Source organism: Cervus elaphus, chromosome 32 (assembly GCF_910594005.1).
Source record: "Cervus elaphus chromosome 32, mCerEla1.1, whole genome shotgun sequence".
In the NCBI taxonomy this organism is placed as follows: Eukaryota; Metazoa; Chordata; class Mammalia; order Artiodactyla; family Cervidae; genus Cervus; species Cervus elaphus.
In genome coordinates, this window is record NC_057846.1 from 51,918,258 (window position 1) to 51,939,202 (window position 20,945).

Here is a 20,945-nt window from a genome sequence, read left to right on the forward strand (position 1 = left end):
TTAGAGCTTCAGCGTCACCATCAGTTGTTCCAATGAATGTTCAGGACTGATTTCCTTTAAGATTGACTGGTTGGATCTCCTGGCTGTCCAAGAGACTCTCAAGAGTTTCCTCCAGCACCACAGTTAAAGAGCATCAATTCTTTTGCACTCAGCCTTCTTTATGGCCCAACTCTCACAAACATACGTGACTACTGGAAAAACCATAGCTTTGACTAGACAGATCTTTGTTGGCAAAGTAATCTCTCTGCTTTTTAATATACTAGTCTAGGTCTGTCATAGCTTTTCGTCCAAGGAGCAAGCATATTTTAATTCCCATGGCTACATTCATCATCTGCAGTGATTTTGGAGTCCAAGAAAATAGTCTGTCACTGTTTCCACTGTTTCCCCATCTATTCACCATGAAACGATGGAACTGGATGCCATGATTTTTTTTTTTGGAATGTTGAGTTTTAAACCAGCTTTTTCACTCTCCTCTTTCACTTTCATCAAGAGGCTCTTTAATTCCTCTTCACTTTCTGCCATAAGGGTGGTGTCATCTGCATATCTGAGGTTATTGATATTTCTCCCAGCAATCTTGATTCCAGCTTGCACTTCATCCAGCCCAGCATTTTACCATGATGTACTCTGTATGTAAGTTAAGTAAATAAGGTGACAGTATACAGCCTTGATGACTCCTATCCCAATTTGGAACCAGTCCATTGTTCCATGTTCGGTTCTAACTGTTGCTTCTTGACCTGCATACAGGATTCTCTGGAGGCAGGTCAGGTATCTGGTATTCCCATCTCTTTAAGAATTTTCCACAGTTGCTTGTGATCCACACAAGGGCTTTGGTATAGTCAGTGAAGCAGATGTTTTTCTGGAATTCTCTTGCTTTTTCTATGATCCAAAAGATGTTGGCCATTTGATCTCTGGTTCCTCTGCCTTTTCTTAATCCATCTTGAGCATCTGGAAGTTCTGTTTCACATACCATTGAAGCCTAGCTTGAATAATATTGAGCATTATTTTGCTAGTGTATGAGATGAGTGCAATTGTGTGGTAGCTTGAATGTTTTTTGGCATTGCCTTTCTTTGGGAATGGAATGAAAACTGACCTTTTCCAGTTCTGTGGCCACTGCTGAGTTTGCCAAATTGCTGGCATTTATTTAGTGCAGCACTTTCACAGCATCATCTTTTAGGATTTGATATAGCTCAGCTGGAATTCCATCACCTCCACTAGCTTTGTTCGTAGTGGTGCTTCCTAAAGATCACTTGACTTCACATTCCAGGATGTCTGGCTCTAGGTGAGTGATTGCACCATTGTGATTATCTGGGTCATAAAGATCTTTTTGTATAGTTCTTCTGTGTATTCTTGCCACCTCTTCTTAATATCTTCTGCTTCTGTTAGGTTCATACCATTTCTGTCCTTTATTGTGCCCATCTTTGCATGAAATGTTCCCTTTGTATCTATAACTTTCTTAAAGAGAACTTTAGTCTTTCCCATTCTATTGTTTTCCTTTATTTCTTTGCATTGATCACTGAGGAAGGCTTTCTTATCTCTCCTTGCTGTTCTTTGGAATTTTGCGTTCAGATGGATATCTTTTTCCTTTTCTTCTTTGTCTTTTGCTTCTCTTCTTTTCTCAGCTATTTGTAATGCCTCCTCAGACACCCATTTTGTCTTCTTGCATTTCTTCTTCTTGGGGATGGTTTTGATCACCGTCTCTTGTGCAATGTCACGAAACTCCATCCATAGTTCTTCCAGAACTCTATCAGATCAAGTCCCTTGAATCTATTTGTCACTTCCACTATATAATTGTAAGGGATTTGATTTAGGTCACACCTGAACAGTCTAGTGGTTTTCCCTACTTTCTTAATTGAAGTCTGTATTTTGCAATAAGGAGCTCATGATCTGAGCCACAGTCAGCTCTGGGTCTTGTCTTTTCTGACTGTACAGCACTTTTCCACCTTCAGCTGCAAAGAATATAATCAGTCTGATTTCAGTGCTGACCATCCAGTGATATCCACGGGTAGTGTTGTCCCTTTTTATTGTTGTAAGAGGGTGTTTGTTATGACCAGTGTATTCTCTTGGCAAAACTTTTGTTAGCCTTTGCCCCACTTCATTTTGCACACCAAAGCCAAACGTTTTTCTAGAACCTACTGTGTACAGAATGAGGAACTAAGTAATATTGGGAGAGGCAAAGGAATTCATTGATAAGATTTCTGCACTTGGCTTTATCATAGAACACTGGACTTACCTCTGGCTTCTGCTGATGAAGTGCCAGATATCTTCTGCTGCTTTTAAAGGTAATTAGTAAGGAAAAGTCTCTTAGAGAATAAAAAATACTATGAATTGGATGCTGCAGCGATTTTAAAAAAGATCACAAATTCTTTGATACTGCTGTCATCAAGAGGTGAGATCTATATCACCTCCCCGTGAATAAGAGCAGGCCTGTGACTGCTTTGATCAACAGAACAGAAACGACATTCTGTGATTTCTGAGGCTGGTTCCAAAAGGCCATGTGGCTCTACCTGGGTCTCTCAGAACTCCCTCCTGATGCTTCCTCTCGGGATGCTCCCATGTGGTCAGCCGTGAGAAGCATAGCACACACGTGGAGACCATGTGCACGTGACCTGTGCACAGCTCCAGTCGAGCTCAGACTCCGTATCATCCTAGCCCACACATCAGACATATGAGTGCAGAAGTCAGCAAGTACGTCCAGCCCCGGTTCTTCTGAGCCACTGTTCAACCATCTGAGCCTTCCCGTACAAGATGCCAGACTTAGTTCAAGAGAGACAAACCACCCCCACGGTATCCTGAATTCCTGACCCACAGCTGTTATTTCACACGACTACATTTTAGGGTATGTTGTTCTTCAGCAATAAGTAACTGGAAATGCTGCTTCATAAATGCCATAAATGATAACAAAATATCTAACATTTAGATAACCATAGAAGATGAATGTTTTTTTCATGTTATGCAGAGCTCATCTGAATAGACAGGAAGAATTCTGGAGATAGAAAGTTGGACTCACTACTCAGAAAAGTCTTCAATGAAATGCTAGGAAAACTCGTTTTATCTGTACATACCTCAAGATGAACACATAGTGTTTTAACTTCATTTGCTAACTTACCAGTCAAATCAGAAAGACCAAAGAAAGTATCAGTTTTTGATTGTCCTGTCTTCATCAGTTTCTGGATATGAGCGAGATGAACTGAAGAGCAAAAAGGCAGGTATATGGCTTTGCTCTGTTAACTAATCAACCTTAGTTGCCAAGCGGGGGAGGGAAGGATCAGAGCTTGGGATTAGCAGGTACAAACTATTATATACAAGCTGGATAGACAACAAGGTCCTACTGTGCAGCACAGGGAACTATATTCAATATCCTGTGATAAACCATAATGGAAAGGAATATGAAAAAGAATATATATATATACATACAAAGATACATACGTGTGTGTGTATATATGTATAACTGAATCACTTCACTGTATAGCAGAAATTAGACACAACATTGTACATCAACTATCCTTAAATAAAAACTTTAAAAATACATTAACCCTAGTATTACAAAATTATTACTATTTAGTAGAGATAATATCATGGGCCTTTCTCACTGTTGGAGAGAAGATGCAAACTCTTAAGTTTAAAAATTTCAGACCTTAACACATGTTGAAGGACAAAGACCACAAAAAGGTAAAACTAAATAATATTCACAATAGCCACCATCTTAGTCTTTTTTAATGTACAAAATATCTTTTAATTGTTAAAACTTCTCCATAACCTCAGCTTCACCAATATTTTCTTTCTAAAAGATTTTTTCATTAATAATTAGCTCTCAAAAAAGCAAAAGGTATCTCTTTTGCACCAAAGGTTGTAAGTTTTCATAGCTTTAACTTTTAATACCCTGTAAAGAACTCTGTACCTTATTGCTGAATTTTAAAAATCTACCATTCTGTAAGCTAAGGAACTAAATGCTAAGTGAAATGTGAAACCAAAGTCTTCCTTGAAAACGTGTGCCTCTGAGAAAAAAAAATTAAATGTGCCAAATATATCACCACAAAGAAAGGAAGGACATTCTTCCTCCTGTCTACTCCAGGAATAACCTCCCCAGGGAGAATTTTGAAAGGATTTGAGTATTTTAAATGTCCTGATCTAAATTAGTTAATTAAAAGTATGAGTGCATAAAGTCCACTAAGGTTAAAAGGAGAAGAATAGTCAGCAATCATTTATCACAGTGCCCTGTTCAAGGATTTCAAGATACCTGATTAACAGTGGCAATTCTCATTTAGATTCGCTATCTGATGGAGCAGAGTTGTTATTGATCCAACAGTTGACCTCACTGCAGGCTTAGGGTGTGACAATAATAATCTCTCCATACAGTGTGCCTGCAGTCACTGACAGCTGAATAATGATTAGATGAAATAGATGATTAAAGAGCTAATTCCTAAAAACTCTCATTCCATTTCTACTGATGTTTCAGACTGTCCACACACTTCATATCTTACCTCCTTATCCTTCTTTCTTCATTTCTTCCTTTCTTCTTTTAAAATGATTTATGAATTTATTTTTCAGTTTTAGTAGAGTTAAAATTGTTAGGGAGGAAGAAATTTTCTTCTACCTCTCAGATTCAGTGACTGGAGGCATTTAACTGACCAAAGACACATTAACATTAAAAAAAATAAAAGATGTATTAATATTCTGCATCCACAGGTGTTCAAAGAAAAACAAATGAAATTCAAGAAGTTAGACTCAAATGTTTATATACCATTTTAATAAAGAAAAAGCAGTTATTCTTTGAGGAAAAATAAACTACAGAAAGGTTACTAGGGAATACACAGGGAAAGCTAATGGAAGAGAAGGGTTATTTTAATAATTTTGTTAATGCAATTCATCTCAATGCAAACCCTCACAAAGAAAAAGTCATTCTTAAAACTGAGCAGGACCCTGGGTTATCAAATCCAAGCACAGTCTGCTTGCCACAATGGCAGGCCAGTGAATCTGAGAGACGAGGTGTTGAGGCAAAGAATATGACTTTATTTGGGAAGCCAGCTGACCGAGAAGATAGCAGACTAATATCTCAAAGTAACCATCTTGTCAAGGTCTGGATGCTAGGTTCTGTTACAGAGCCAGAGAGAGAGGCAATAGAAACTACGGTCAAAAGGCAGAACAGAGAGGGAGAGGCAGTGGGGACGTAAAATGAAGAGAGGGAGAGGTGAGTGAGCACAGTCAGAGGGCCTTCCATCTCCAAATGTCTCCTCGGGGGCCAGCCAGGAGAGGGCTGCATCCTTGCTTCTTTCTTAGAGTCTCTCACAGGAGGGCAGGGTCAGAGTCTCTCCCTGTGAGTTAAACAAAAGCACTTTAGTTTTAGGTCAAGCAGAGAGGCAGGGTCCTTTGAGGTAGAATATTACATATGATTATAATAACAAAAGCAACCAAAAAATGAGGATTATGGTCAAAGAAACAGACCCAACATGAAGTCAAAAATAGACTCTTCCCTGTTACACCTATGGGGCGCTCCTGGATACAAATCCTTTCTATGTCTGCCAATTCTTCCTTGTAAGAATTAGGGTTCATTCAGCCTCCATGACCTTCCCTGTGTTCCAAAGGGCAGATTTAAACGTTGCAATTCAGGCAAGAGAGGGGATATAGAAACAAAGAAGGAGCTGTCAAGAAACAATACTGCAGAGGTAAATCAGGGCCCTGGTTTCTCCTCAAGGAATATACACAACACTATCTCTGAGATACATGAATTAAGACTCCCACCCAGGAAGAGAATGGTAATTCAGGCTGAGGACAATATCCTGAAGTAACACTCTGATCTTACCACCAGTCAATGAGAAGTTCTGCATACAGTAGAAGATAATAACAAAGACTCTAACCCCCTCCCCAAATGATTCTCCTTTTAAAAACTGTCATAATCTTGAGCTCAGTCACTTCAGTCAAGTCCGATTCTATGTGACCCATGGACTGCAGCCCACCAGGCTCCTCTGTCCATGGGATTTTCCAGGCAAGAATGCTGGAGTGGGTTGTCATGACCTCCAATAGGGAATCTTCCCAACCCAGGGATGGAACCCATGCTCCTGCATAGCTGGAAGATTCTTCACAACTGAGCCACCAGGAAACCCTGAGCAGAATCATCAGTTCAGTTCAGTTCAGTCGCTCAGTCATGTCCGACTGTGTGACCCCATGAATCGCAGCACGCCAGGTCTCCCTGTCCATCACCAACTCTCAGAGTTTGCTCAAACTCATGTCCTTCGAGTAGGTGATGCCATCCCACCATCTCATCCTCTGTCGCCCCCTTCTCCTCCTGCCTTCAATCTTTTCCAGCATCAGAGACTTTTCCAATGAGTCAATTCTTCACATCAGGTGGCTAAATGATTGGCATTTCAGCTTCAACATCAGTCCTTGCAATGAATATTCAGGACTGATCTCCTTTAGAATGGACTGGTTGGATCTCCTCGCAATCCAAGGGACTCTCAAGAGTCTTCTCCAATACCACAGTACAAAAGCATCAATTCTTCACACTCAATTTTCTTTATAGTCCAACTCTCACATCCATACACGACCACTGGAAAAACCATAGCTTTGACTAGATGAACCTTTGTCGGCAAAGTAATGTCTCTGCTTTTGAATACGCTGCCTTGACATACTCCTCTCCCATTTTGAAACCAGTCTGTTGTTCCATGTCCAGTTCTAACTGCTGCTTCTTGACCTGCACACAGATTTCTCAGGAGGCAGGTCAGGAGGTCTGGTATGCCCATCTCTTTAGGAATTTTCCATAGTTTGTTATGATCCACACAGTCAAAGGCTTTGACGGAGTCAATAATGCAGAAGGAGATGTTTTTCTGAAACTCTCTTGCTTTTTGAAGGATCCAACAGATGTTGGCCATTTGATCTCTGGTTCCTCTGCGTTTTCTAAATCTATCTTGAATATGTGGAAGTTCACAGTTCATTTATTGTTGAAGCCTGGCTTGGAAAATTTTGTGCATTACTTTGCTAGCGTGCTAGATGAGTGCAACTCTGTGATAGTTTGAACATTCTTTGGCATTGCCTTTCTTTGGGATTGGAATGAAAACTGACCTTTTCCAGTCCTGTGGTCACTGCTGAGTTTTCCAAATTTGCTGGCATATTGAGTGCAGCAACTTAACAGCATCATCTTTTAGGATTTGAAAGAGCTCACTGGGAATTCCATCACCTCCACTAGCTTTGTTTGTAGTGGTGCTTCCTAAGGCCCACTTGACTTCACATTCCAGGATGTCTGGCTCTAGGTGAGTGATCGCACCACCATGATTATTTAGGTCATTAAGATCTTTTTTGTATAGTTCTTCTATGTAATCTTGCCATCTCTTCTGAATATCTTCTGCTTCTGTTAGGTCCATACCATTATTGTCCTTTATTGTACCCATCTTTGCATGAAATGTTCCCTTGGTGTCTCTAGTTTTCTTGAAGAGATCTCTAGTCTTTTCCATTCTATTGTTGTCCTCTACTTCTTTGCACTCATCACTGATGAAGGCTTTCATATCTCTCCTTGCTATTCTTTGGAACTCTGCATTCAAATGGGTATATCTCTCCTTTTCTCCTTTGTCTTTAGCTTCTCTTCTTTTCTCAGAATCTTAGGAATTGGTTTTTGCACATAAGTTCAGCTTCTCCCCAAGTTGCCAGCCTCCAGAATAAAGCAACCTTCCCTTTCCAATCAACACTTGTCTCTCAAGTATTGGCTTCTGAGCAACAAGCAGTTGAACCTGAGTTTGGGAACATGTTTGGAAACATCTGTTTTAGGCAGATTAGGGGAAGGTAAAAAACTTCCTGTATCTGTTCTCAACTGCCTTCAGTTCATTTGCCTTCAACTCAAAAAAGTTATTTTGCCAAAGTGGCACATTTGGGAGTAACAGATTCTAGACTCCTTCGAAATTCTTAATTTCATTTTGAAACAGGAAGGAAGGGAGCAGTGCACAACCTTTGAAAAAAATAACATAGCTTGAGGACACAACATTAAAACCAAATGGGTCCAAGATGGCAGACAAGTCGACTTCCACTAGACCTGGAGCCTCGGTCTACACTCACAGCGACACATTGGCAAGCTAAGTGGCACAGCCACAGGCACCAAGACAGCTACAAGGCTGATTATCAATGACCGAATTGTGGATGACAGCCCAGTTCCCAGAAATCTCTGCCCCTCCCCTAAAATGGTTGGAATAATCCTCCCACACATTAGTTTATGAAGTTACCCAGCCTTTAAAGCTAACCACATTACATTTTGAGGTCCCTGTCGCCTTCTGAGATAGCCCATATTCGGTCTGTGAAGTATGTTTCTCTATAAATAAATCCACTTCTTACCTATCACTTTGTCTCTCACTGAATTATTTGCTGGGATCAAGAACCTGAGCTTCATTAAGTCTTGAAACCAGGCAGGTGATCTTACCTAGAAGACCAAGAATTTTGGCCAAGTTCGAGTCCCAGCCACATGGGTTCTAGTCCCAATCTGAGTTGGCATGATTTCAATGTCATCATATCGTAACGACAGTGACTAAGAAGTCTTCTACGTTCACTATACAAAATAGTAATTTAACAAAAGAATAGAGGACTTGACCAAATATTACATTTAAAAGACTGTAATTTTCATGAAGAATAGAATGTAGACATGAAATCAATGCTTTCAGAACGTTTTCTACTAAAAATTCATAAAATGTCTGAGAGTAATAGGCTTGGGCTGTGTCAACACAATACTAAAACATCTGGAGGAGGAGAGGAAAATGCAAGCAATTATCCTGATATCTTGTCTTCACAAAATTCAGCCATTCAGTCATTTCCTTTCCCTAGACCAGAGATCTAGATGTTGATGAAATTCCTTTTATTTCTCTGTATATATATGAACATCTTCACCTGCTCTTATTTTAACAATGGACCACATCTCGCAGAATGGGATTCTAATCTGATTGTCCCCCTACCCACTCTTCCTCTTCTTTCAATCTTTATGTATATATACTTTTATGTGTACATATGTTTGAAGCAAAAATAAAAAATAGTATATTGTTTTCATCTTCTGATTTTAGAGTAAGACAAGTCTAGAACAATGCCTGGGTGGTCTGAAATTTCTTTGCATCATCTAGCACACCAGGTGCAGTCAATACACATTAAGCCATCAAACAAATCAGAATTCCAAACATTGAAGAATATGTTATAGTCAGCTGCTTTTGCAGCAGGGTGAATTTTAGAAAAAGATTCAATTGGCTTTTCTCAATCATTAATATGCATACAAATCTCCTGGGGATGTTGTTAAATGCAGATTCTGATTCATTATGTCTGGGAGGGGGTCCAAAACATTGCATTTCTATCACACTCCCAGGTTACACTGATGTGCCCTAGTCCATAACTGAGTGCATGCAGGCTTACTACCTGCAAGGGGGAAAGGCCAAATCTTCCCCTTCACCAGTCCTAAAAGCTACTTATTGAAAACAATATTCTAAAATTGAAACCAAGAAGGACCTTGTGGGCCCTCCCAGGTACAATGTTTTTCTGAGTTCCCCTGTTTCTTATTTTTGGGAAAAGACTTAAGCCTCCTGGACTTTCTTGAATACCAAAGAGCAGATTGAGACAGCTGCTAATCAGGGAAGTAAGGAAATGCAGAAACAAAGGACAATCAAGAAACTATAATGTAGCAATGAAGACAGGATCCTGGTTCCTCCTCAAGGGATAAACATTACAATATCTTCCAGTTCTTCTGCAGGAACTAAGCGACCCAGCAGAAGGACCCTGGTGACTTCAGGCTGAGCCCACGATCCTGGAGCACCACCCTGGCACCTCACCACCAACCAATCAGAGGAAAGCCACACACCCTGCAGCCCTCACCCCAAATAGTGCCTATAAAAACTTCCCCCTGAAAACTGTTAAAGAGGTCAAGGTTTTTGAGTACAAGCCACCCATTCTCCTTGCTTGGCCCTGGAATAAATCTCTTTCTGCTCCAATTTGATGTTTCAGTTTGTTTGGCCTCACTGTCCATCAGGAACAGGAACTTGTATTCAGTAACACAATTATATAAGCCTTTACCACTCTACCCACATCATCAAGCGGTGTTTGAAACAGGGAGGAAGGCTATTTATTTAAACAATCTTCAACTCAGTTCCTTTGGAAAAACACCTTGCTGGGTTTTGTGTGCCATGCTGATCTGATGTGGACTCTATCTAGCATGGCTCTTCTTCTAATAGGGAGAAAATATGCATATATAAATAACTAGGATGAATTCAAAGCCCACTTTCCATGAGAAATATGCTAAAAATGGGTTTCAGAAATTCAGAAGTATAAGCAAAACTGTGTTTGGACACTTACTCCTAACCAAGCTTTCTTGAAATGAAATCCAGGGACAGAGTACTCAATTTTCTGAAAACCCTCCCATATCTGATAATTTAATGATCATGAGAATTCTCATTTTGTATATCCTCTTTCAATTTATGCTAAATATATCTGTATTTGATGAAAATGCCAAGACAATATATAAAGAGTACTAACAATTTCCTGTAAAATCCCATGGATGGAGGAGCCTGCTGGGCTGCAGTCCATGGGGTCACTACGAGTCGGACACGACTGAGCGACTTCACTTTCACTTTTCACTTTTATGCATTGGAGGAGGAAATGGCAACCCACTCTGGTATCCTTGCCTGGAGAATCCCAGGGATGGGGGAGCCTGGTGGGCTGCCGTCTATGGCGTCAGGCATGATTGAAGCGACTTAGCAGCAGCAGCAGCAATTCCCCAAATGAATACCTGCAAAACTCAGCTTTCCAACTGTGTCTGTAACCATTCGCCTGCTGGCAAAGCTCTGTGGGGTGAGAGGAGCTCTGATTTGTAGCATTTACTAATTTTCATAGTGTAAATACTCTCACCATGGCTGATTTCAGGCTACTAATGTGAGATCACTGAAACCATCAAACCAACAGCCCTCACATGTATCCATAGACATATATGTTTAGTGGTGACAAAGCATGCAGATTTTGGAGAAAAACTGCCTGGATTTAAATGTAGTTCAGCTATGAAAACTTTGGTAAGTTATCCACCCTGTCTTGTAAGAAGAGAATTCTGATTGTTACAAAAGAAAATCTGACTTTTATAAACTATAAATGAATGTGAATAAATTATTAAATGAATGTGTATTACTAAGTGCTATTATTGTTTACCATACAATTCTATTGTAGCTTGTTAATGAGAGTGTCTACTCACAAGGTCTTTCCATAAAGTAATATTTCTTGTATCATTTCATAAATAACCTAAAAGTCACTTCCTCTTGGATACTGTTAAGACTATGAATCTTAAAAAATAAGATGCTCTGCATGGTCATGAAAATAATGGTTCTTTGGACCATTATATAGATATTCTGAAAGATTTGGCAAACATATTCATTTGTATTAAGTCTTACAGATTATACCACTCAAGATTTAGACTTATTCTGTTTTATCTTGGTTTCCAATTACATCATACTATAATAAAATATTAAAACTAGAATATGACCTTAAACTGCACTAGTCCAGGAGTAGGACATTTTCCTCCACCCTTCCAGCTGGTCTAAGAATTAAATTCACATGAGACAGATTAACAAGAGAAACTTAAACCAAATTTCGTACCATATATACATGGAGGGACTCAGGAAAAACCAGGAACTTGCTAAAATGGCCAAAGCCCTCACCTTAAAAACCATCCTCAGCTGAAGACAAAAGAGAATGTTGTTGTAGGGGTTTCAAACTTCACAGGGAAAGAAGGCAATTCACACAAAGATGGAAAAGCAAATATTTGCTGGACCAGCAGAGACAATGGGACACAGAGCAGAATTTTAACAGCCTTTACTGGGTTCCTCCCTGTCCATACACGTGGTTCACACCATAGTTATTTACGCTGACATCTCCCATCCTGGAGCGGGTCCTCTCTACATTCTTTTATGCAGTTAGGGAGAAGATCAAAGGTTCTTCCTGGGTCCTTTGGGCCTTGATTGTTTTCAGCTAAAATAATCCACATGCCAAAGAGATACATTTTGGGATTGAAAACTTAACTCTCCTACACAGTCCTTTGCATGTGGTCTTAATTCCCACTGCAATTCACCTTACATATAAATCAGACTATAAACCACTTTGGGGCAGAATTAGGTTCTATCCATCACTATTTCTCCATTGCCTTTTCCAGGACTTGGCTCTTAGCAATTGATAAGTATTTGTTGAATTAAGATGATTTCATATTCTTTCCCCAAATAAGTACCATTAATCTATTCCCATATGAAGCAAAAGAAGGATTCCAAAGCCAAAATCCTGAAAGCTATACTCTTTTTGAAAATCATAAGGTATATTAGAGTCCCTTGGACAGCAAGGAGATCAACACCAGTCCATCCTAAAAGAAATCAGCTCTAAATATTCATTGGCAGGACTGATGCTGAAGCTCCAATACTTTGGCCAACTGATGCAAAGAACTGACTCACTGGAAAAGACCCTGATGCTGGGAAAGCTTGAGGACATGAGGAGAAGGGGGCAACAGAGGATGAGGTGGTTGGATGGTATCACCAACTCAATGGACATGAGTTTGAACAAACTCTGGGAGATAGAGAAGGAAAGGGATGCCTGGCATGCTGCAGTTCATGGGGTCACAAACAGTTAGACAGGACTTAGTGAATGAACAACAGCAGTAACGTATATCAGCATGTTAAAGGCTCAGCAAAGTGTTGTAGTTAAGAAACTTGCCTAAAACTATTTAACTGAAACTTTTACATCCAAGGAACTCCTATTAATATCACAATTATAAATGTAATTTTCCAGTTCGAAACATTTTTTGAGAGTGAAATGGAGCACTGTTACTAATTACACCAGGAAATAGGCATAAATTGGAACTATTTAGGGTAAATGTGGACATACAGTCATCCTACCTGCGAATGTCATTAGGAAGCAGAGAAAAATGTGGAAATTCCCACAACTACTGTTACATGGATCAAAGTGCAGGAGGCAAGCATGAACTGTAACCCCTCATTTTACTCACAAAAAAGCATGAGGTCACAGAGAGGTTAAACCACTACCCACTGGCAAGTCCCTCGGCATCCAGTAAACAGGCAGAACTGTGAATAAAATCCAGCTCACTGGAAAGCATTTTCCAAATCAGTTCTGATTCAATTCTGAAAGGAAAACATTAATTATTTTACTATCTTCACGAAGAAGAAAAGAAACTCTAGATTTAGATGCTTCTCATAAAATATCGTTTTGTCATTTGTGTACATGCAAATGTAAATCAAATGTCAGCCAGGAATCTTCTTCTCTTTGGAGAGCTAGGAATAATTGTCTGAGCTCTCAGTCATTCCATTCGCTAATGGAAGACCAAAGTTCTGCTCCAAAATTTCCGCAAATTCCCATGGGCCTATGTCTCATGGTCTCTTCTGCCTTCTAGGCTCATCGTTTCTCCAGAACATGTAACATTAGCTTAGTCGTAAAACTGGGTTCAGTTCTCCCAAAACAGATTTACTTTCACTTGTTCTCAAGTTATCTTGAAAAATTTTATAAGAGGAAAAAGGAGGAATTAACAGCAAAGCATATGATAGTCACAATTAAGCCACAGCATTTTGAAAAATGAGCTTCCCAGATGGCTCAGTGGTAAAGAATCCACCTGCTAAGCAGGAGATGTGGCTCCAGCCCTTGATCTGTTCTCTCTGTCTGCATCTCTATTCCTGCCCTGCAAATAGGTTCACCAGTACTATTTTTCTAGATTCTATATATGGATGTTCATATATGACATTTGTTTATCTGTTTCCGACTTTACTCTGTATAACAGGCTCTAGGTTCATTCACATCACTTTAACTGACTCAAATTTGTTCCTTTTTATGGCTGAGAAATATCCCATTGCAACTGCAGTGGGAAGGAGGTTCAGGAGGGAAGGACAGATGCACACTTACAGCTGATTTGTGTTGTTGTATGACAGAAACCAGCACAGCACTGCACAGCAATATCCTCCAATTAAAAGCCAATAAAAATTTTAAAAAGGAGTTTCCTCAGATGTGAGAGTGAGGAGGAGGGCATTTCAAGGCCCATTTGAGGACCTACTCTCTAACTCTTGGTAAGTGGAAGATCAGGCTAAATAACTCAGCAAGAAGAAACTTGGGTGACAGTCAACAGAGTTTAGGCTTTAGCCTGGACAGTACAGGCTCTAAAACTCCAAAGTGTAGGAGCCAGAAAGCTAAAATCAATAAAACAGATGTAGAGAGGCTTCGTGTCAGACTGCAGAGCGCTTGCCTTGTCTATAGAAAGGGCCTCTATTCACTCCAGCCTTCTGGTGCCCGGCTGGGATACAGACCACCCTGTGACCAGATACTCGATTTCACAAGAGAAACCAAAAATCTACATTTTTGTGTAAAATAACTTCAGTTTTAAGGACTGACAACCTCCACTCAGACAAAGGAGAATCACTAACTGTTTTTAAGCGGAGGTGTCATAGCATCAGATTTTCATTTTAGAAAGACTAAGTGTGTGTCTCTAGGGAGGATTAACTGCAAAAACCTACCCCTAACCACCTATTATTAGAGAAGGCAATGGCAACCCATTCCAGTACTCTTGCCTAGAAAATCCCATGGATGGAGGAGCCTGGTAGGCTGCAGTCCATGGGGTCGCTAAGAGCTGGACACAACTGAGCGACTTCACTGTCACTTTTTACTTTCATGCATTGGAGAAGGAAATGGCAACCCACTCCAGAGTTCTTGCCTAGAGAATCCCAGGGATGGGGGAGCCTGGTGGGCTGCCATCTATGGGGTTGCACAGAGTCAGACATGACTGAAGTGACTTAGCAGCAGCAGCAACCACCTATTATAGTAGCCAGTACTAGCCTACTGTGAGTAGACAAGTGAGCCTCAAGAAGTCTAATCCAGTGATGAAACTGAACAAAAGGGTTTATAAAAAAGAAATATTAGGTAGTAGTAGGACTCAACTTGTAAATGAATGGAAGAAGGGGATAGTAAATGACAGAGAGCGGTTCAGAACGTTTTCTGTCTAAAATTGCATGGCACTGAATGGAAAATCTAAGTCTACACTTAGACATATCAACTGTAAAATTTCTTAAATATATTCAAGAGGTAGTGGGTAACACTACTCAAAATAATTGTAAAGATCATGTGGCAACTTGAAAAAGTGACCACGCATAGATGTCAAGTGGGGAAATGACTATAAATATACACACACACACACATGTATATGTACATGTCTGCACCAAGATGACAAAAATATCCAGGGATATGCAAATTACACAAACTTCCCAGGTGGCTCAGTGGTAAAGAATCTGCCTGAAAATGCAGGAGACATGGGTTCGACCCTTGGGTCTGGGAGCTCCCCTGGAGAAGAAAATGGCAAACCACTCCAGTGTTCTTGCCTGGGAAATCCTATGGACAGAGGAGCCTAAAGGACTACAGTCCATGGGGTCACAAAAGAGTCCAACATGACCTAGCGACTAAACAACAACAAGGCAAATTACACATGTAAAGGGTGAATATAATTTTTAAAAATGAAAATGGTATAATTTGTTGAAATGACAGGATTTTATAAGCTTTTTTCTTTTCATTTATTTTATTGTGATCTTGTGAAAATTGGTTTACAGTAAAAATAATAAACAAAAAAATGACCAACAGTTTCTGTGGGAGTAAGGAGAAGACAAGCTTGCCATAAACTAAAGAATTAGGGGATATGTGCTGGAGGACATGAGGCTTGAACAAGCCCTGGAAGGGCTGGAAAGTAATTATTGCCTCAATATGAATGGTTCCCCTGCTTCTCCATGAAAAATTGCACTCCTTCCAGGAACAAAAAAATACAATTGTCCTATACATCGTGGCAAAAGATGAACAAAGCCAATTGTCATCTTGAAACTTATCTGATTTGCATTTAAAAATTCACTCTAAATTTCCAAAAGATGAACCTTGTTTTTTGTTCAAAAGATTACTTGATATGATGGAATTTTCAGGAATCTAGAAATCAAAAAACTTGAATGTGCCAAAGACCCATCCATTAACAAGCTGTTTTGCCATAAAGTCATTCTTTCTTTTGGGGCTTCCATTTTTCTTTTGTAAAATGGAGCTGCTGAATTATTTGACCCCTTAAGTTTCTAGCCAATAATAAAATACTGTATATTTTTCTGCTAAGAGTATTCAGATTCTTCACATAAAAGCCTAAGGCTTATGAAACCACTGACACACCCTATTCTGTTTTGACTTTGTTGGTGATTAAAGTATATTTTTAAGATCATCCATGCCTTTATAACAAATGAGTTCATTGTGCAGAAGCATCTGACCAAAAAAGCAGTGGAATGATCTATTAAAGGCTCAGCCAAGGAGCCAGCTCAGGAACACCACGGTGAGGAGGCGAGACTCCGACCCCCAGGGGCAGCACGTGTGCCATACCAACGCCTGACACATGATGTCAGGCCTCCAGTAACTCAAAAAGTCCAAGAACAAAGCAGCAGAAATAGAAGTGTCCCCTCTCATCATCATACACAATAATCCCCTGGTGGGGCTTGTGCTTCCATTTCCACAATCCTAGGCTCTGTGGGTCTGCAAGTTCCAGTTCCCAAAGGAGGAGCACTTAGCCCAGGAGATGCAATGCCATTTCCACTGAAGTAGAAGCTGTATCTACCACTGGTATAGTTCGAACTCTTCATGCCAGTGGTGATCAAAGAAGTCCGTTACTGCTGAGATAATCGACCTTGATGACCCTGAGAAGTTAGGGTTGTTTCTACACAATGTCTATGAATATGGGATCTTCATGAGGCATTTCTTAGTATTCACATACCCAGTAATAACTGTCACTGGCCAATTGTAACGCAAAAGCATCAGGACAACAAAGGGCTTAGAATCCTTAGAATGAAGGTCTGGGTCAGCCCAGGAGGGAAGCAGACCGGTGGAAGTGCTTGCAGAGAGTGGGGAGATCTACAGCAGAAGTGGAGGAGAGAGATGATAAACATCCATCAGAGCCTCAGGGCAGCAGCAGCAGAAGTGGGACCTGTAGGTGCTTTCACCATACTTCTTACCTCTTCCAGGAAGATGCAACCTGAAGATGACTCTGTGAGTAGGTGGACTTTTGCACCTCCACTTTCCAGGAGATGTGATGTCCTCTTATTCTAAGGATACCATGCTGTCCCCATGGTTTAGTTTGTGAACCAGATATAATTAGAGGACATAAATGAATCCCAGCAGTGCAAGGGGCAGACTATAATACATCTTTGTGGAACTTTTCAGACTGGATTGGCTTCACTGTTCCTGCAGACAGTTGCCATAACCACCAATCTGCTCAGTGCAGACCCATGAGCCTTGGCTACCTGAGGGCAACTAGCCACACACAAGTCTCTATCTTCTCCTGCCCCTTTCCAACTCAGCTTCAGATGAAATGCCACATCAAAGAGCATTTGCTTTGGCGTCTGAGAAGCCAATGAAGGTGTTGAATGGTGCACACCAATTGTGTTGAAGGGCAAAACGGTGGGGCCAACTTTGGCCAGTAAGAGGCAGGAGACGGGAGAGAGGCAGACAGATAAATTATCTTTCCTTCCTCACTCCCACAGAATGTTCTGCATCATGATTTCACCATACAGCTCACCAGAGTAGGTGGACCTGCTCAGTGACCTACCATCTCTTTTAGCTCTTGGTGAAGCAACTGTCAGCGTGTGACCTCACATTGCCTCACCCCCTTGTTCTCATTCCTGATGCCTTGAGCTTATACTTCTCAAATAAAACATTGGAACTTAGTCTTCGGTTCAAATTCTCTTTCCTAGGAACCTAATAGCTACACTATCCAGACTCGTCTCAAGGTAGATATGACCATGCAACTGACTTCTAGTCACTGGAATATAAGAAGACACCAGGTATACCACTTCTGCTCTTGGGATATCCCTGGCGGTCCAGTGGTTAAGACTTCTTCCAACGAAGGGAGCATGGGTTCAATTCCTGGTTAGGGAGCTAAGATTCCACACAACTGGCAGTCAAATAAAACGAAACATAAAACAGAAGCAATACTGTAACAAATTCAACAGATTTTTAAAATGGTCCACATCAAAAGACTGGAAAAACAAAATTGTTCTTTTTCCCTATCAATTGAAAAGGGAAAATGAGAGGAAAAACCGGAGTGACTTAGAGGCCTGTATAAGACAGAGCCTCTCTGAGCCTGAGTCTCTAAGTGACAGTGAAGAAGCACAGTCTGCTGATCCATTAACCATCCCTGGACCGTTAGGTGAACTGGAAGTAAGCTCCTGTTTGAACCAGCAAATATTCGCGATCTATTGCTCATGCAGTCAGCGTACCCTAGGTAATCTACTTATGTTGTCATTAAACCAGTAACTACAATAAGTAAAGATTAAGGTCCTAAAAAAAAAAGGCATAGCAACAAGGCAGTAAGTCACATTTTCTTTTTTTCCCTCTGCCTATTAGACACCACATTTTATTTGTAAAACTGTGTAAATGAAATAAAACAAAAAAATTATGACACATTTCCCCAAAATTGACTGTTAATAGGTTAAAAGCCTCTCCCCCAGTCACTCATCAACACCTCTCTTCACACCTCCAGGGAAAAAAAGCCAGGTGACCTGAACTGGCAGATGCTGACCTGCTTAGATAACTTTGTGCCGATTTTACTAACAAAGACTCCAATCCTAGGATAGGAAAACAAAAGAAACTAAGCTAGATGCAATCGCTGAAACAAAGAGATAAACTAATGAAATATGAACTAAGAGATGGAACTAAGAATTGGACTAATTCTTCATTTCTACCATCCATGCTACCCACAAATGAGAACAATTTTTCTCTGAAAAGCAAAAAGGTTCCCATGGAAAGAGCACCTCGTTTTTTGATATTATGGTAGATGATGTCCTTTGATCTTAAAATGGGAGGGCACTGTGCCACATCAGCGTCTCTCCCCTTGCAATAGCCACTGCAGCTCTTCCACAAACAACCCAAATACCTCTGTTCAGCTCACTCTGCCTCCTGGTACCCACACGATCTCTCCCTAAAGGTAAGCCTGTGACACGGTGGGAACAGTACAGCTCCTGCCTTTCTCTCCCAGCGCTCTATTCAGATAAGAACAGAACAGATGCGGGTCAGTCGGGTGCTGAAGATGGATGGGAGCAGCTCAGTGGAAACACTAAGGAGAAACCAGCCCAAACCAAAGACTGGGAGGAGGCGGGTCAGGAGGACGAGATGAAGTCAACACTTGTGGCCTCTTGCTGGATCATAGATCTTGCTAGATCTCAGTCACACTAATGGGACATCTTATTAATTGTTTTAATCTATGTATACTTGATTTACAATGATGTATTTCTGGTGTACAACAAAGTGATTCAGTTTGTTCTTTTTCACATCTTCCATTGTGGTTTATCAGAGGATACTGAATATGGTTCCCTGTGCTACACAGTAGGACCTTGTTGTTTACCCATCCTACATAGAGTTAGCTTGCATCTCCGAGGATGGGACATCTCAAATGAAGGGAGAACTCGACATTACCTCTCTGTTCCCTCAGGACAGACTCACTGAGAGCGTACTCTTCACCAGGTGTGTCGCTGGGAACGTTGCAAGTGGCACGATAACTTGATATCTGCTCTGATGGCCCCTGCGGTCTAGTTGAGAAACTCCACAACACACTTTCAACAAGTCAGAGGTGCCAAGGGATTCATTCCCATCTGCTTTCTGCAGAAAAATGAATTGCAAAAGAAGTGAATCTCATTATCGTAAACATCACTTTAAAAACCTCTAAAAAAGTCCTCTTGTGGCTTAAGATATAAATCTCGAGACCTTGAACTAAAAATCAAGACACAAGTTTTGATAAACAGTCATTCCTACCATCTACTTAGGTTCTTTTCTCTCTTAAGATTTTAAAATGCATTATCTGATTTACTCCCATGAGTTAGGTATAGGAAAATAGGATCCCTATTTTCAGCTAAAAAAAAAAAAAAGAAAAAGCCTCAGAGAGGTTAAATCAAGTCATATACCTCTTTTTCATTTTTGTTTATGTTAGGCATCCATATTTACACACATATTTTTGGCATTTACTAAATATTTGGGGGCACATTTATTAACTATCTGCATGTTTATCAGATAGCCAGTAAATTTATCATTTATTTTTAATTTGAATATAATTGCCTTACAGTGCTGTGTTAGTCTCTGCTGTACAGCAGTGTGAATCAGCTATAAAAACATGGGACGTTTTTTGCAAGTCATCCTAGCGTAAGGGCCATCCTAATCTTCTCTGTATCATTCCAGTTTTACTGTACGTGCTGCCAAAGTGAGTGAGCACCAGCAAATCCATTGTTCACCCTCCATCCATCAGTGTGTGTGTGTGTGTGTGTGTGTGTGTGTGTGTGTGTGTGCACGTGTGTGTGCACGTGCACATGTGTGTGTGTGTGTGTGTGTGTGCTGCTTAAGGCTGGAAAGGAAACAATGAACAAAAGAGATCCTCACCCCAAAACCCAAGGAAAAAAACCCACTTTCTTTCATGAGGCTTGCCTCCTAGAATGGAAATAAGTTTAGAAAGTCTTAAATGAATAAAATAAATACTCAGTAGATGGTGAGAAGTTCAAAAAGGAACAACAAAGGAGGGGAAGGGGAAAGGAAGTGTCAGATGGGGGTGCAGTTTTAGACAGGGAAGGACTGACAAGAAAATAATAGGTGAACAGATAGCTGAGGAGGTGGGGAGTGTGCCATGTGGGTTACCAGGGGCAAAGCTCTCCATGGGAGCTCATGCGGGCCTGTCCAAGGGGTAGCAATGAGGCCAGTAGGTTAGAGTCAAATAAGCAAGGGGGTGAGTAGTAATAAAAAAGGTTACAAAAGGAAAAACATAGAAAGATCATGGAAAACCTGGCTTTACTCTGTCACTGTAACAATGAGGGCTTTCATTCAAATTAGGATGGGAAACCACAAAAAATTGCTGAGGACTGGAAAGACATAATCTCACCTATATTTTAATAGGATCACTCTGGCTATTTTGCTGAGGAGAG

The 20,945-nt window shown here is 40.5% G+C and overlaps 1 non-coding gene across 1 annotated transcript; it reads right to left on the reverse strand.

Annotated features, from left to right (window-relative positions):
• Positions 1-20,140: 20,140 nt before the first annotated feature.
• Positions 20,141-20,245, reverse strand: LOC122688155. Its single transcript, XR_006339373.1, has one exon. It is a non-coding gene; the product is annotated as a U6 spliceosomal RNA (small nuclear RNA).
• Between the last annotated feature and the right edge of the window lie 700 nt (positions 20,246-20,945).